The sequence below is a fragment of the Thamnophis elegans genome, chromosome 14 (assembly GCF_009769535.1).
Source record: "Thamnophis elegans isolate rThaEle1 chromosome 14, rThaEle1.pri, whole genome shotgun sequence".
NCBI lineage: Eukaryota > Metazoa > Chordata > Lepidosauria > Squamata > Colubridae > Thamnophis > Thamnophis elegans.
In genome coordinates this window covers 27264982-27282850 of record NC_045554.1, presented here as the reverse complement: position 1 = coordinate 27282850, position 17869 = coordinate 27264982, and the positions used below count along the sequence as shown (strand labels likewise).

The following is a 17869-nucleotide window of genomic DNA, read 5'->3' as shown; positions in this document are numbered from 1 at the left end:
TTCTAATAGCAGTGTTGTGCGACTTCCAAAAAGATAAAGGGAAATTTGGGTTGAGTTAGTAGAAGGACAGTTTCTTAAATACCCTACAAGTCGTTTTGGACTTAGGATGAAATTGAGACTGGAATTACAGTCATAAATCATGCTGGTTGTTAAACAGGCCACCACGTGAGACATGTCTGATTTTACAGCCCTTTTTGCAGTGCTTGTAAGTACATGCCCTGTTGTTAAGCAACTCCGTTGTCCACAATTGGTCCAAACCAAGAGGGAGGGAGGGAGGGAGTGTGTGTGTGTGTGTGTGTGTGTGTGTGTGTGAGAGAGAGAGAGAGAGAGAGAGAGAGAATTCACTTTTCTGCTGCCAGCAAGTAGAGAAACTTAAAGAATGAGAGAGAGAGAAGGAGGGAGGGGAGAGAGAGAGGGGGGCGAGAGAAAAGGAGGGAGGGAGGGACAGAGAGACACAAAGAGAGAGAAGGAGGGAGGGAAGGAGGGAGGGAGGGAGAGAGAGAAGGAGGGTGGGAGGGAAGGAGGGAGGGAGGGAGAGAGAGAGACAGAAAGAGAGAGAAGGAGAGAGGGAAGGAGGGAGGGAGAGAGAAGGGGGAGAGAGGGAGGGAGAGAGAGAAGGGGGAGAGAGGGAGAGACAGAGTTCTTAGAATCACGTTTTCAGAATTCACTTTTCCGTTGCCAGCAAGTAGAGAAGCTTACAGAATGAGAGAGAGAGAGCAGGAGGGGGGGAGAGGGGGACAGAGAGAGAGAGAGAGACAGAGAGAGAGAAGGAGGGAGGGAGGGAGAGAGAGAGGGACGGGCAAGAGAGAAGGAGGGAGGTAGAGAGACAGAGAGAGAGAGAAGGAGGAAGGGAGGAAGGGAGAGAGAGGGAGAGAGGGAGAGAGAGAGAGAGAGAGAGAGAGAGAGAGAGAGAGATGGAGTTCTTAGAATCACGTTTTCCTTTGCCAGCAGCTAGAGAACTTTACACAATAACAGAGTTGGAAGGGACCTTTGAGGTCTTCTAGTCTAACCCTCTGCACTAACAGGAGGCCCTATACCATTCCAGACAAGAGACTGTTCAGTCTCTTCTTAAAAGCCTCCAGCGATGGAGCACCCACAACTTCTGAAGGCAACTTCTGTTCCACAGGTTAATTATCCTCACTGTTAGGAAGTTTTTCCTTAATTGAAGGTTGCTTCCCTCCGTGGTTAGTTTCCATCCATTGTTTCCTGACCTGCCTTCAGGTACTCTGGAGAAGACTCTGTCTTCTTTGTGGCAGCCTTTCCAATATTGGAACCATGCTACCAGGTCCTCTCTAGTTCTTCTTTTCACTGGACTAAACAAACCCAATACCTGCAACCATTCTTCATATGTTTTCACTTCCAGCCTTTTAATCATCTTTAGTTTACACCCTATTGAGCAACATTATTAGCCAGAGAAAGCTAACCCCTTTCTTCGTCCTCATTGCCACTGTGTGGACCACAGCATCTCTGCTGGCAGGCTGCCCTGACCTAGTTAAAGATGTCATACAGAGCCATTCATTATGCCACTGTATGACCTGCAGCCAGCTGTGCTATTAAATTTTTTTTGAAAAGTCTCATTGTTGTTTTATTGACTTTATTGATTGGTGTGGGTAAACTGCTTGACTTTAGGCTGAAAGGTAGACCAAAAACCTGGTTTTATTTACTTATTTTAAGAAGGTAAATAGTGATCTCCTGAGCTTGCCGTGCTAGTCATTTATGAGTATTCTTTTACAACTAAAAACGGAATCCTTTGGAATTCAGGCTTGCTACTCCATCCCAAAATACAAAATTGATTTTATCCTTTTAACCCGCCTACCGAGAGCCATGGCAGAATAGGTCTAATATTCAGGTTTCCAAATTGGCAGTTAAGTGAACCAATCATTTCTCAAGAAATGCAACTCTTGGGAATAAGTTATGTTCCTCCCAGAGTAACAACAGATCTGGAGGAGGAGGAGGAGGAGGAGGAGGAGGAGGAGGAGGAGGAGGAGGAGGAGGAGGAGGAGGAGGAGGAGGAGGAGGAGGAGGAGGAGGAGGAGGAAGAAGAAGAAGAAGAAAATCACCCTGGATTATCAAATCTGGCAAAAAAATAAACAAACAGATGACTAGTTATTTCTGGAAATGCGATCCAATTGTGAGAAGAGCAAATGATATCTGTTGCTCTGATCTAGCTGAAGGTACTTATATGATGCTGTTAGAAACTAGCACCATCTCATAGCGTGCTTCTTAAAAAGCTAAAGCTTCCAGAAGCACCGAAATATGCATTTTTTTTGGTCCCTGGAATAGCCATGGAAACACAGTGGGTCCTCAGAGTCTGTATCGGAAGCTTCGCTCCAAGCAACGCTCACATCTGCAAAAGGAAAAGTAATCAAAACACGCATGGAGAGCGATGCCACTTTTTCAACGCCATTTTTCCTCTGCCATTCATAGAAAAACATCTAGAACAAGAATCTTCAGGGACCCTTCATTTAAAAGATGTTTGATAGATAGACTGGGTGACTTTGGGTCAATCACCAGGAGATGGTGAATTCTAGTCCCACCTTAGGCATGAAAGCCAGCTGAGTGACTTTGGGCCAATCACTAGGATAGGGTGAGTTCTAGTTCTGCCTTAGGCATGAAAGCCAGCTGGGTGACTTTGGGCCAATCACCAGGAGATGGTGAATTCTTGTCCCATCTTAGGCATGAAAACCAGCTGAGTGACTTTAGGCCAATCACCAGGAGACAGTGAGTTCTAGTCCTATCTGAGGCATGAAAACCAGCTGAGTGACTTTGGGCCAATCACCAGGAGATGGTGAATTCTTGTCCCATCTTAGACATGAAAACCAGCTGAGTGACTTTAGGCCAATCACCAGGAGACAGTGAGTTCTAGTCCTATCTTAGGCATGAAAACCAGCTGAGTGACTTTGGGCCAATCACCAGGAGATGGTGAATTCTAGTCCCGTTTTAGGCATGAAAACCAACTGAGTGACTTCGGGCCAATCACTAGGAGATGGTAAGTTCTAGTCCCTTTTTAGGCATGAAAGCTGACATGGTGACTTTGGGCCAGTTCCTTTTTCTCAGTCCAAACCACTCCCAGTTGTTGTTGTGGGGAAAATAGAAGGAAGGATTAGGTATGTTCACTACCTTGAGTTACCTACAAAGTAATAAAGGTGGGATTTTAACAAATCTAAAAAAAATCCCTGTGTTTTAAAACTGTAATGGGTATTGTCCAAGGCAAGTTATTCATCCATACAATTATATTGTCTGGAATATAATTATTAATTGATTTGGCTGAACAAAGAGCAAATGAGCTTCAAGACACCCCCAGCTGAAAATTCTACTCATACTGAGTAATTAATACAGACCTTGTATAAATACTGTAATTAGAAATCTGCACACAAAGCTGAAAGGGGAGAATTATGTAGGATTTCTCCCAGGCTCACAAAATAGCAGAGCACTTCCAAACGCTCCCTTCCAAGAAACACAATCTAGGTTCTGACTGAACAACAAGAAAATAAACTGGACGTTAACTGCCACATACAGCAACTCTTTGTTATTGTTTTTTAGAAAAGTTTTTTTTTTATTCTCTATATACAATTATAGGTACACAATTCACATAGTTGTTATTCTTTTTTACATTAGCCATTCTTATACATTCATCATTCCATTTACAGGGTCATAATATACCATTTGGGTTGCTTTGTTTACCATCCCTCGCCTGTTTTGATACCACCTTCTTTTCTCCCTCCCTTCTATACTTCCTTCCTCTCTCCTTTCCCTTCCTTCTTCCCTTACCTCTCCCCTTTTCCTTCTCTTCCTCTTCCTCTTCCTCTTCCTATCCTCTTGGCTTCTCCCTTCCATCTTCTTCTCCTCACCTCTATCTTCCTTTCTCTTTTCTATTGTTATAGGTGTCTCTTCCAGCTCTTAATTTTTATTTTCTTGGGGTGGTGCTTCCGCAGACCCCAAAAATAGTTAAATATAGTTTCTTGTTCCCTTTCCATCTCAAATCTATCCTGGTTATGTTTTTCCCCCCTCTTTATATCTTACTTTTGAATATATACGTATTTTTCAGAGTATAAGACGCACCTTTTTTCCTCAAAAAAGAGGCTGAAAATCTGGGTGCGTCGTATACATCAAATACAGCATTTTTTGCCTCCCGAAGCCACGCCCCCTTCACCAAAATAGCCATGCATAGCCTTATGGAGGCTTTCAGAGAGCTCCTGGGGCTGGCAAGGGCAGAAATGAACAAAAAACAGGCCATTTTCAGGAGTTTTGCAGAGTGCAAAAACTTTTTGTTTTCCTTTCGGAAAGCTCTTTAACTGATTGATGAGAATTACATTGATCAAGATCTGTGCCAGCAGAAACAAAGTCTTAGGTGCTACAGATTGTCAGCAATTTCCTTCTCCAGCACATGGATAAATACCCCTGGAAACATCTACCTACCTACCCTCTCTCTCACCCTACCTACCTACCTACCATATTTCTCTCTCTATTTCTCTCTCTACCTACCCTCTCTCTCTACCTACCAACCTACCTACTCTCTCCCTCCCTCGCTATCTACTGTATTTCTCTATTTCTCTCTCTCTATTCCTCTCTCTCTCTCTCTATCCCTTTATCTACCTACTTACCTACCTACCTACCTACCTACCTACCTACCTAACTAACTAACTAACTACTCTCTCTCTCTTCCTACTTACCTACTGCATTTCTCTCTCTTTCTCTCCCTCTCTATCCCTCTATCTACCTATTTTTTTTAATTTGCCTCTTCACAACCTTGGTGCGTCTTATACTCTAGTGCATCTTATACTCCAAAAATATGGTACTTATATATTGTTATTTTCTTCCCTTTCTCCCCCTCTCCCCCTGCTTTTCTACTTAATGGCATATTGTCTGGTTTCCATATCTTCCCCTTACTTTCTTTTCTGTAAGTCTTTCTCTAACCATTCATAAAATCTTCCCCATGTCTTGAAGTACACCGATTCTTCTTTATCCTTTATTTTCAAAGTCAATCTGTTCATCTCTGCACAATCTAGATTTTTTAAATCTCCTCTTCTGTTGGTACCCACTCCTTGTTATTTTTTTATCAATAACTCAAGAGAGTGAACATACCTAATATGCCTCCCTCCTATTCTCCCCACAACAACAATCTTGTGAGTTGTCCCTAAGGTGCTTTTTCTGGAGGCAACTGGACTTTCTTGTTTTTTCTTTTGAAAATGTTTCACTTCTCACCCAAGAAGCTTTTTAGCTCTGACTGGATGGTGGGGAATGGAAGGATTTATATTCCTTGCAGACAGCTGGTCATTTGCATCCTTTTAGAGGGTCGTTGAAGCACCTGGAGGTTTATCTGTGTCCTCAGAGCCACCCGAGTAGTACTCCTGGTTCCTGTAGTACCAGGAGCCAGCGCTGCTACACTGTACCACTGGTACAGTACAATTGGAGTTGTGCGGAGTGGAGCTCTCACAATCAGGAGGCTGTAAATTCAACCCTAAGTAGAGGCAGATATTTCTCTCTGTGTGCACAATGAGAATATATCTGCTGAACAAAACTCCGCATTGACGACAGGAAGGGCATCCGGTCATTAAACATTCTGCTCCATTCACTTGCCCAGACTCTACCCCGCAAGGGATTATGGGCAGCAGTGAAATTCAATTGTTTTTACTACTGGTTCTGTGGGCATGGTGTGGTGGGCATGGCATAGCTTGGTGGGCATGGCATAGCTTGGTGGGCATGGCAAGGGAAGGATACTGCAAAATCTCCATTCCCACCGCACTCTGGGGCTAGCCAGAGGTGGCATTTGCCAGTTCTCTGAACTTCTCAAAATTTCCGCTACCGGTTCTCCAAACTACTGAAAATTTCCACTACCTGTTCTCTGAAGTATTCAAAATTTCCGCTACCGGTTCTCCAAATTTTTCAAAATTTTCATTACCAGTTCTCCAAATGACTCAAAATTTCCGCTACTGGTTCTCCAAACTTCTCAAAATTTCCACTACCGGTTCTCCGAACTACTGAAAATTTCCACTACCAGTTCTCCAAACTACTCAAAATTTTCATTACCGGTTCTCCGAATTACTCAAAATTTCCGCTACCGGTTCTTCGAATTACTCAAAATTTCCGCTACCGGTTCTCTGAATTACTCAAAATTTCCGCTACCAGTTCTCTGAATTACTCAAAATTTCCGCTACCGGTTCTCCAAACTACTCAAAATTTTCACTACCTGTTCTCTGAACAACTCAAAATTTCCGCTACCAGTTCTCCAAATTATTCACATTTTCATTATCAGTTCTCCAAATTATTCAAAATTTTCATTACCAGTTCTCTGAATGACTCAAAATTTCCGCTACTGGTTCTCCAGAACCCGTCAGAACCTGGTGGATTTCACCCTTGATTATGAGGTCATTAAAAGAAGAAGAAGATGATGTATTTTTCTTATTCTGGAACTAATCCGTTTCCTTTGGCTGGGCTTTTGTTAGCTCACTTTGGAGAAGGAAGGAGCCACAGTTTTTCCCCATTGCTCTAGATTTTATACCGCCTGCTGGTCAGAACTTCTCTGTGATCTTAAATGAGCGTGCAGCTCCATAAATGTTGCATGTTGTCCCTGGCACCCTCCCGCTGACCAAATGCAGTGAGGTTACTGACGCACCAGCCAGTTAAACCTTTCAAATGTGCACTGCCTGTTAGGAAGGCATCATTTAATAAGGCAAATTCTGCTAATCAAAGACCTTTTCAAAGAAGCACTGATGTGCCTGGGATGGGTCTTAAACCTGCGTCTTCATGGCTCTGCAGCAAATCATACTTTTCGCCATTAAATTCCCAGACCACCAAGATGCCTGCTTCATTTTTTTGCTCTTCCTGACCAGCTAATGAGTGTTTGGGAAGAAAAGGCACATATTTCCACCTACGGAGCTAAAGAGCTAGCTGGCCTGGTTCGACACTGGAGATCAAATCATAATTAGCGCACTTCAAAGCTAAAGCAGCCATGTTTGAAAAAATACCGCCTTCGGCTTCAAAATAGCAGGAAATTAAGGTTGCTCCCGACTGCTCCATGATTGCTATTCTGTTCTTCCACACTGGGACAAATCAATCCAGATTTTCTCCTCTCTCTCCTCCATTATCAAAACAATAGCCTGGCTGCTCATTGCATGTAATCCTCAATTTATGACCCTAGTTGAGCCTAGAATAATGTAAGTTGTAATTCCTGCTGGTTGTTAAGTGGCTCTCCATAGGACCAGTCTTATTTTACATTTTTTGCAGCCGTCATTAACTGAATCTGCACCCATTCAACAAACCCATTCTCTGCAATGGGTGGGGGGTTTTTTTCCCTGGAAACCAGATCAACAGAATTGGAAGGTACCTTGTAGGTCATCTAGACCAGTGGTCCCCAACCCCCGGTCCGCGGACCGGTGCCGGGCCGCGGAGTACCTGGCACCGGGCCGCGCAGCGGCCGGGGGCCATGATCCCTGCAGCTGGGCGCCGTGGCTCTCCTGCTGCGCCAGCCGCTCCTCTTCCAGCCGCTCGCCCAGCGCGCAAAGCTCCCGGCAGCGGCGCCACAGCTCCTCGAGGCGCCGGCGGCTCTCCTGGTTCTGCGCGCGCAGCTTGCGCAGGTCCTCTTGGCCCAGGCGGCCCCCTTCCAGCTCCTGCATCGCCCGCAACTCGGCCTCGTATCACTCCAGGCTCTGCGCGCAGCTCCAGCTCACCACCAGCGCGTAGTCGGAGGCCAGCTGCCGCTTCTCGGAGCGCCCGGCCCGGAGGACGCGCGGGGCAGACAGCAGCGCGGCTGGCCGCTGCTTGCGCGCTTCCTGCAGCCCTTCGTGCTCGGCCAGGAGCTGCTCCAGCAGCGCCTCCAGAGCGGCGCAGTCGGCCCACAGCCCCTCCAGCTGCTGCCGCCGCCGGGCCAGCTCGGGCTCCAGGCGGCGGAGACGCAGCTCTCCAAGTTGCGCGCTCAGCCTCTCCAAGCTCTCCAACTCGTGGCACAGCGCGTCCCGCTCCAGCTCGCCTTGAGGTGATCTCAAAAAATAAGCTAGGTTGGATATGACTGGGATAAGATTTCCAGATGTTGACTTGGCTCAAGTCACCGGTTCCTTTTTCTTGCTGAATGAAAACTCCTGCATCATGGTTGTATGTAGGATGTATTTAGAAAAATTCAAGATGGGAACCATCTTGGTTTTTATGTGATGCAAATAAAAGAATAAATAGGCTTTTAATTTCATAGTCATGGCTATTACCTTGACATTTTCGATGTCACTCTGACACCCCTGTCCCAGATAATTTGGTGAATGGACAGAGAGGCTACCAGCTAGTAGTAGGCTGGCTTGAATGCACTTACTAAGAAAGGATTCACAGTGAATTCAATGAATAACATTTTTGGGTGATCATCAATCTGATGGGAGCTATATATCTATTGCAGCATTTACCTGCAAATTTAAAGGAAGTCCAGAAAGCGATTGCAATCTATTTGGCATATATTTACAAATACATATTGAAAATAATGCAACATTTAACATTTTCTGATCATGGTGCTGTCATTGGTGTACTATCCTGGTAATTAAAAATGGTGTCTGTAGAAGAATAAAAATGTGGTTGTGTGTTAACAAAAGAATAGAAACTATAAGCATATAATCTTCCATTCAAATAGTTAGAAATTAACTAGAAATAGTTAGTCCAGTTTACAAGCAACAGCCTGACGGTAGATCAGTTTACTGAAATATGGATTACTTAAAGGGGTACTCCGGGCTGGGAGTTTTTTTACACCCCCACCCCCACCCCTGCGCGCGCTCAGCGGGCCACGGTAAAATTATCACAGGCTGACTGGTCCGCGGCGATAAAAAGGTTGGGGACCACTGATCTAGACCAACCCTCCGCTCAAGCAGGAGACCCTACGCCATTTCTGACAGATGGCAGTCCAGTCTCTTCTTGAAAGCTTTCAGGGATGAAGCTCCCACAACTTCTGAAGGCAATTTCAGTTTCAGTGGTTGATTAGCAATAGCACTTAGACTTATATAACATTCTATAGTGCTTTACAGTCCTCTCTAAGCTGTTTACAGAGTCAGCCTATTGCCCGCAACAATCTGGGTCCTCATTTTACCAACCTTGGAAGGATGGAAGGCTGAGTCAACCTTAAGCCTGATGAGATTCGATCTGCCAAATTGTAGGCAACCGTCAGTCAGCAGATGTAGCTTGCATTACTGCATTCTAACCATTGCATCACCATATCCCTTTGATTGTTCTGTCAGAAAATTCCTCCTTATTTCTAGGTTGAATCTCGATCAGTTTCCATCCAGAAATAAACTCTCATCTCCAGCATCATGAATTGCAGTCAGTTGCTAATAGTTTGTTGCAAACATCTGTAAATATGGGCCAGTTGCTGAAATCCCAAATACAATCATGTGACTACAGAGGGATAGATGTTAGAACTTCAAATCCGGGTCACAAGTACCTTTTGGGGGGTCCATAGTAACTTTAAATGATCTCTTAAATACTAGTCAGCTTCTGACCATCTGTACTGGAATATTACCAAAACACAAAATACACAGGCTTTGGGTAAATTGTCCCAAAAGATGAATGCATGTGGGAATATCTTGGAAAAGGAATGTTCCTGGGAGGTTGAATTAAATACTAGTAAATCTCCATGCAAAAAATAAATAAAAATAGAGCCGGTGTTGGAAAATGCTCACCAAATCTTTGACTCCAACTCATTCTATTCATCTGAACTATGCTAGATCAGATATCTCAAGGTCAAAATGTAACAGTGGACCAGAAATGCAAGTCAAAGCAGCCTCTGAAAGAAGTTTGCTTGAATAAGTTTTTTAAAAAAACAAGAGTGCGCAAAAGAATATTCCAAATCCAATTCAGACTTCCAAGATCAAGGTCAGGGGTGTCAGCCAATCTAGAAGTCAGATTTGCACAAACAAAATCCACACAAGCATAACACAAAAATCAGACAGTTGATTCAAAGGAGGGATCATCACTCTTAAATCAGGCTGGAGCCAGCTGTTACAAATCAAAAGAATTACTTCTTTACTTGGCAAGGAGCCTCATGGGACAACTCTGCTCTGATCTCCTTGCTAAGTCCTGACATCACCATCAGCTGCTCAAGTGGTGTTTGATCAGACTCAACTGGTTCTTAGCATCATATGTCCTGAGGCTGACATTCCACAGGTTCTGCTGGAGCAGCTTCTTCACATTCAGAGTCAGCATCTGATTCGTGAGTCATAACAGGACAAGAACTAATGCATAGCAGCTTAACAGAACGAAAGAAAAATTCAAAGCCGAACGAAGGAGGAATTCCCTGAAAGTAACCAATGCAAAATTCTGTCTCCTGAAGTTCTGGATGGCCACAAGTAGTTGCAGAAGAAGTCGGGCAGCCGCAGGACAGGTGTCGGGGCATGGGAGGCATGGCTGCAGTGGTCCTAGGGCAGTGATGGCTAACCTTTTTGTTGTTGCATGCCAAAAGCATGTGCACACGTGCAACAGCATGCCTGTGCCCACACCCACAATGCTATGTGCATGCGACACCCCCTGCCCCCCTGCGCATGTGTGCATGATCCCCCATGCTCCCTCCATGCATGCATGTGACCCATTTTGGGACCAGCAGGCCTCCTTGAATCCTCCTGGGTCCCCGACCCCCTACTCTGCAATGCCCCGCAAATGCTTACATGACCGCCCTGCCCGCATGCATGCGTGCATGTCTCCTGCATGCACCCCTCCTGCACATGTGCAGCAAAGGCCCAAAAATCAGCTGGTCAGCAGTAGGCACATGCACACGTGCAGTGGAGCTGAGCTGGGGTGGCGGCTCGTGTGCCCACAAAGAGTGTTCCATGTGCCACCTGTGGCATGTGTGCCATAAGTTTGCCATCATGGTCCTAAGGTAATCAGATTAAGATATGCCCGAAAATAAGACCTATTTGGGGGCTGAAAAGAAAATAAGACTGGGTCTTATTTTCGGGAAAACATGGTAGCAACTATTACAGAGATTTTTCACACACTCTGAGTGATTGCATGCTGCTATCAGACATTAATACACACATTAACGTAACATGCTTGACACTGGAGAATTGCATTGATTGCCCAACCCCTAGCTGTCTTTTTTGTCGCAGAAGACAAAAAAAGACAGCTAGGGATTGGGCAATCAATGCGACAATGCAAAGGAAGGCATATTCAACAAGCACCATTTGTCACAGAAGACAAATGTTGAATATGCCTTCCTTTGGATATTTGTCATCCATTCATGCACATAAAGATCTGAAAGTAAACTTGTACGACTTGACCAAATAGAACTGGGAAGATTAGAAAGCTCAGGTCAAGTTGATTTCAGAGATTGCTTCATTCAGATGGCCAAGGCACCCGAGGAGGAATTAATCTGGGTGATAAATTTAATATTTTATATCATATTTGAACCCAAAGTGACTTAAAGAGCACTTCCCAATTAATTTGCAAACAGGCAAGCCCTTACCTTCCCCTTCCCGTTTAGGAAAGCTGCTTGCAAATAACCTTGGCATGAAAGAAAAGATTTGTGCGAAACGCAGGAAATTTCATGCAAATTTGCACGCCGAGATTCAAAGGGGCTCACATTTGTTATATATCAAGAGAGGCAGAGTTCCTTAAAAGAGCAGAACAAATACCCAGAGCAATTATGCAATCCTAAATTGCATTAACAGAGGGATACAATCGAGATCAAGGGAGGTACTAACACCACTGTATAAAGCCTTAGTAAGAGACCCCACCTAGAGTACTGCATCCAGTTTTGGTCACCACACTATAAAAAAGATGCAGAGATTCTAGAAAGAGTGCCGAGAAGAGCAACCAGGATGATTAGGGGACTGGAGACTAAAACATGAAGAACGGTTGCAGGAACTGGGCATGGCTAGTCTAGGGAAGAGAAGGACCAGGGAAGACAGAATAGCAGTCTTCCAATATTTGAGGGGCTGCCAGAGAAGAGGGGGGGTCAACCTCTTTTCCAAAGCACCTGAAGGCCAGACAAGAAGCAACGGATGAAAACTGATCAAGAGGAGCTGGAAATAGACTAGAAATAAGGACAGTGAGAACAATCAACCAATGGAGCAAAAGTTGCCTTCGGAAGTTGTGGGAGCTTCATCATAGAGGCTTTCAAGAAGAGACTGGACTGCCCTTTGTCAGAAATGGTGTAGGGTCTCCTGCTTGGGCTGGGTGTTGGACTGGATGACCTACAAGGTCCCTTCCAACTCTGTTAATCTGTTAAATCTGTTAAATTATATAAAGAAGAGAAGGATCCACTTTTGAGTTTCTGCACCATGGCTAAAAGACAAGGGTTTGTGCGTGGATTTGATTTCTTTAATTAACAATTTGGTCTCCTCCTCTGCCTTTCTTGGGAGAAATCTAGCAGATTTGTCAGTACCGAAAGGTGTGGGGGGGGGGGATTCAGCAAATGTGCTTCTTCTTGCGTGGGCAATCATTTGTCTAATGCAGAAATAATTGTAAACAGGCCTTCCTAACTGTCAATTCACAGTTGACACAGTGAAACGGAGAAAACCCTGGAGGAGGAGGAATAACATTTAGGAGTAAGCACTGAGAGCAGGCGTTAATTTCGTCGCAATGTATTTTTGTTCGTCTTCAGCTCAAAATGCTCCAAAAATTCCCTCCATTCAAAATGTCTCCTTGGAGGTTTAAACAACGGGGTTTTTAAAGAGCTTTTTCTACTTATGAAAACGAGGCTGATCGAAGAAAAATATCTGACACCATTTTTAAAAAAACCAACGTGTGATGTGCAGATTTGATGGCTAGTTTGAACTTCCAGATGTTCACATATACATACATACAAGCATACAATTTCATAGATACACATATATACCCACACATACCCACACACATATATATGTATATGTATATCACATAATGGCTGCATTCTATTGTGCCATACTAGATGATTGAGAGAGAGAGAGAGAGAGAGAGAGAGAGAGAGAGAGAGAGAGAGAGAGAGAGAGAGAGAGAGATGATAGGTAGGTAGGTAGGTAGGTAGGTAGGTAGGTAGGTGGGTGGGTGGGTGGGTGGGTGGGTGGGTGGGTGGGTGGATGGATGGATGGATGGACAGACAGACAGACAGACAGACAGACAGACGGACAGGTGGTTAGACAGTTAGACAGACAGACAGAAAGGCAAACTGACAGATTGACAGACTGACTGATAGACAGACAGACAGACAGAGAGAGAGAGAGAGAGAGAGAGACGGATGGATAGATGGATGGATAGAATAGATGATAGATAGGTAGGTTTGTGTGTGTGTGTGAGAGAGAGAGAGAGAGAGAGAACGGCATAACAGAATACAACATTAGTGCATAGAAAAATCACTGAAACAGCATATCAAATGTACAGCAAAACATAGAACACCACAGCAGTGAATTATTTTAAAAACAGACAGTACAGGTGATAAATAAAATTATGAATAGAATTAAATTATGCATGAGCAGTTGTTGAAATAACTCGATCTACAGGCAGGATATCTAGGTCATTTAGATGTTGGACAGCAGTGACCTCAATATGATGTATTTCCTGCCGCGATCCAGGCATCTTTCTGAAGGGGCATTCTGTTGCAATATGATGCAAAGTTTGCAGGACTTCACAGTCAATCCATCAGAATACATCTGGAATGGGCTTTGGAGGTTTTCTGCTCAAGCAGGAGACCCTATGCCATTTCAGACAAATGGCTGTCCAATCTCTTCTTGAAAACCTCCAGTGATGGAGCAGCCACAACTTCTGAAGGCTCTCACCATTAGGAAAATTCTCCTTAGTTCCAGGTTGCTTCTTTCTTTGATTAATTTCTGTCCATTGTTTCTTGTCTTGCCTTCTGGTGCTTTGGAAAATAAGTTGACCCCCTCTTCTTTGTGTCAGCCCCTGCTTCCTGCTTGAGCAGGGGGTTGGACTAGAAGACCTCCAAGGTCCCTTCCAACTGTTATTTTGTTAAGTCGTAAAGTTGCCAAGTGTGGAGAGCCCTGCCTTAGATCAATAAAACAGAGTTCCACAAGAAGATACTACAGAAGAGAAAGAGATTGAAAAAGGAAAATATTCAAATGATTGTATTGGGATTTACAGCGACACACTAAAAGGAGAGACAAGGGAAGTGCCCCCCCCCCCCAAAAGGGAAAATTAAACAGTAAAGGTTGGAATAATGGGGAAAGACTGGGGTGGGAGGGACTGGGGAAAGCTATCAAAACAATAGAATTAAAGGGAGAAAAAAAGATGGGGAAGAAAAAATATAGAAACTACAAAAATAGGAAAAAGAAAAAACTAGGTGAATGGGTGGAAAGAAGAGAATATAAGAGAAATTTCTGAGAGACCAAGAGAAAATGATTGAAAGGAGGAAAGAACGAAATGTATTTACTAGTAGAATAGAATGAAATTAAACTGGTGAAAAGAGTAAAGTTCTACATTTAGGCAAGAAAAACGAAATGCACAGGTACCTTGCTCAACAGTAGTTACTGTGAGAGGGATCTTGGAGTCCTAGTGGACAACCATTTAAATATGAGCCAGCCGTGTGCAGCAGCTGCCAAAAAAGCCAACACAGTTCTAGGCTGCATAAACAGAGGGAGAGAATCAAGATCACGTGAAGTGTTAATACCACCTTATAAGGCCTTGGTAAGCCCACACTTGGAATACTACATTCAGTTTTGGTCGCCACGATGTAGAAAAGATGTGGAGTGTAGAAAGAGTGCAGAGAAGAGCAAGAAAGAGAATTAGGGGACTGGAGACTAAAACATATGAAGAATGGTTGCAGCAACTGGATATGTTTAGTTTAGTGAAAAGAAGGACTAGGAGAGACATGATAGCAGTCTTCCAATATCTCAGGGGTTACCACAAAGAAGAGGAAGTCAAGCTATTCTCCAAGGCACCTGAGTGTAGAACAAGAAGCAATGGGTGGAAACTAATCAAGGAGAGAAGCAACTTAGAACTGAGGAGAAATTTCATGACAGTTAGAACAATTAATCAGTGGAAAAGTTTGCCTCCCGAAGTTGTGAATGCCCCAACACTGGAAGTCTTTAAGAAGATGTTGGATAGCCATTTGTCTGAAATGGTATAGGGTTTCCTGCCTAGGCAGGAGGTTGGACTAGAAGACCTCCAAAGTCCCTTCCAACTCTGCTATTATATTGTACTGAAATATTGCCAATGGTATATAGCGAATATGATGTGAGGGAAACAGATTAATACTACTAATTGTGGAAATTAACTAAGTGAAATGTTTATTATGCAAAATTTAATTTGAGGATATATGTTATCTATAGTAAAACAGAAAAATAGATGGAAATGAAATGTCAAATTCAATTAACTTGGAGGGGCAAATAATGATATTGTATATATATTAAGAAGAAATTAAACTTAAGTTGGAAAAATTGGAAAGAAAAGATGGCTGAAATTTGAAATGGAAATATGATGTTAAAGGGGGGGGGGGAATCCAAGCAACACTTTGTTTAGAAAAAAAAGTTAAAATATGAAAAAAAAATAAAAAAAACATTGTTTCAAAAAAAGGGGGGGAGATACAAAAAAATAAAAAAACATTAAAAATTCAACAACATTCATAACTTAGTATGGGGCTGGATACATCAACAGCCCCAGGCCTGCCGGAACAGCCAGGTCTTAGTCACTTTGTGGAAGGCCGGAAGGGTAGTAAGGGTCCGGATCTCAACGGGAAGATCGTTCCATAGGGCCGGAACAGCAACAGAGAAGGCCCTCCCCCGGGGGGTCCCCAGCCAACATTGACCGGCAAATGGAATCCGGAGGAGGCCTAGTCTGTGCGATCTTATATGAAGAATGGTTGCAGGAACTGGGTATGTCTAGTTTAATGAAAAGAAGGACTAGGAGAGACATGATAGCAGTCTTCCAATATCTCAGGGGTTGCCACAAAGAAGAGGGAGTCAAGCTATTCTCCAAGGCACCTGAGTGTAGAACAAGAAGCAATGGGTGGAAACTAATCAAGGAGAGAAGCAACTTAGAACTGAGGAGAAATTTCATGACAGTTAGAACAATTAATCAGTGGAAAAGTTTGCCTCCCGAAGTTGTGAATGCCCCAACACTGGAAGTCTTTAAGAAGATGTTGGATAGCCATTTGTCTGAAACGGTATAGGGTTTCCTGCCTAGGCAGGGGGTTGGACTAGAAGACCTCCAAGGTCCCTTCCAACTCTGCTATTGTATTATACTGAAATATTGCCAGTGGTATATAGAGAATATGATGTGAGGGAAACAGATTAATACTACTAATTGTGGAAATTAACTAAGTGAAATGTTTATTATGTAAAATTAAATTTGAGGATATATGTTATTTATAGTAAAACAGAAAAATAGATGGAAATGAATGATATTGTTTATATATTAAGAAGAAATTAAACTTAAGTTGGAAAACTTGGAAAGAAAAGATGGCTGAAATTTGAAATGGAAATATGATGTAAAGTGAACTATGCATAAGAGAAGATGTTAAAAGGGGGGGGGGGAATCCAAGCAACACTTTGTTTAGAAAAAAAAGTTAAAATATGCAACAAAAAATAAAAAAAATTGTTTAAAAAAAAAAAACAGAGTTTCAGAAGAACTGAAATGTTAAGTCCTTGTCAAGGAAGGCATATTTAAAGATCTATCTGCCATGAGAAGTGATCTACTTAATCAAATACCTAATGAAAAATTAACCTACTTAAATTCTAATCAAGTCATTTTTTTCTTCCTAATGAGCTTCTATAACATTAGATAATTAGTCACTGGCTGGAGCTCGCTAGATTATTTTTAAACTTGGATCAATTAGAGCATGATATTTCTTTGCTATGTAATGATGAAGAGTGGATTAGAAGCAGAGAGGTAGAAAGACATATGGAAATTGATAGGGATCAGATTGTGCCTGCATCATAATGTGATTTTTCTTGGATTTGGTTCAGCACGTACTCAACCAAGCCACTGTGATTTGCAACCCAGAATTTATGGCTTAAGTTGAATAAACTCACCTTTTGTGGTTGACTTAGTAAACCATAAAATAATCCATATTAGTGTGAGAGAGTGCTGGATGGATAAAGAGCTTGAAAGAACATTTGGAAGTTTGGTGCTAGGCACGTTGAATGCCGTGAGAATCTTACATGCACAAAAATGGATTGTGGAAATGGATTAATTCCCGCGATGAAAGAATGGACAGGAGAGTGATGGAGATGGCAAAATTGACTGCGTTTAATTGAAGATAAGAATGTATCTAATTTTGTTGCCATTTGGAAACCACTTCTGCTCAAAAAAAAAAAAATTAAATTGAAGTTTTTATTTTTGATGATTTCAATGACTTTGTTGCTAGAAATGGCTTAAAACAGGGGTCCACAAACTTGGCAACGTTAAGACTTGTGGACCTCAATTCCCAGAATTCTCCAGCCAGCTGGCTGGAGAATTCTGGGAGTTAAAGCCCACAAGTCTTAAGGTTGTCAAGTTTGAAGACCTCTGGTTTAAAAGCTTTAGAAGTGCAAAACAAAAAGTTGAGATTGTAACTTTTTTTGTCTGTACTCTACTGTACTGAAAAAAGTCAGATTTCCCCCCCCCCCTCTTTTTTCCTCTTCTTTTCTTTCTGCACTCTTTCTTCTTTAACTTTCCTAATTTTTGGTTTCCTTTGTATTTTATCTTATACTAAACTTTGGGGAAAAATGTTTAAGAAAGATTAGTGAGGCAGGAAAACAGGAAACTGCCCTTGGAGAACAATGCACTTGAAGAAGCTTCTTGAATGGAGCTTCAGCTTGGAGCTGAAGAAGCTTCTTGGATGAGAAGTGAAAAGTCTTCAAAGAAAAACCAGAAAGTCCTGTTGCCTTTTGAAAAAGCACCTTTGGGACAACCATGACCTGGATGACTGAGAATTTCCATAGATAGTTAGTGATCCTTTAGAAACATTTCATAAAGTCATCAGCTGTGCAGAATA

General features: G+C 42.8%; 1 protein-coding gene across 1 annotated transcript in view; it reads right to left on the bottom strand.

Moving 5' to 3' along the window:
* The window catches only part of NECAB2 (N-terminal EF-hand calcium binding protein 2), a 190538-nt gene that overhangs the window by 142981 nt on the left and 29688 nt on the right, over window positions 1–17869 (bottom strand). The window lies entirely within an intron of this gene.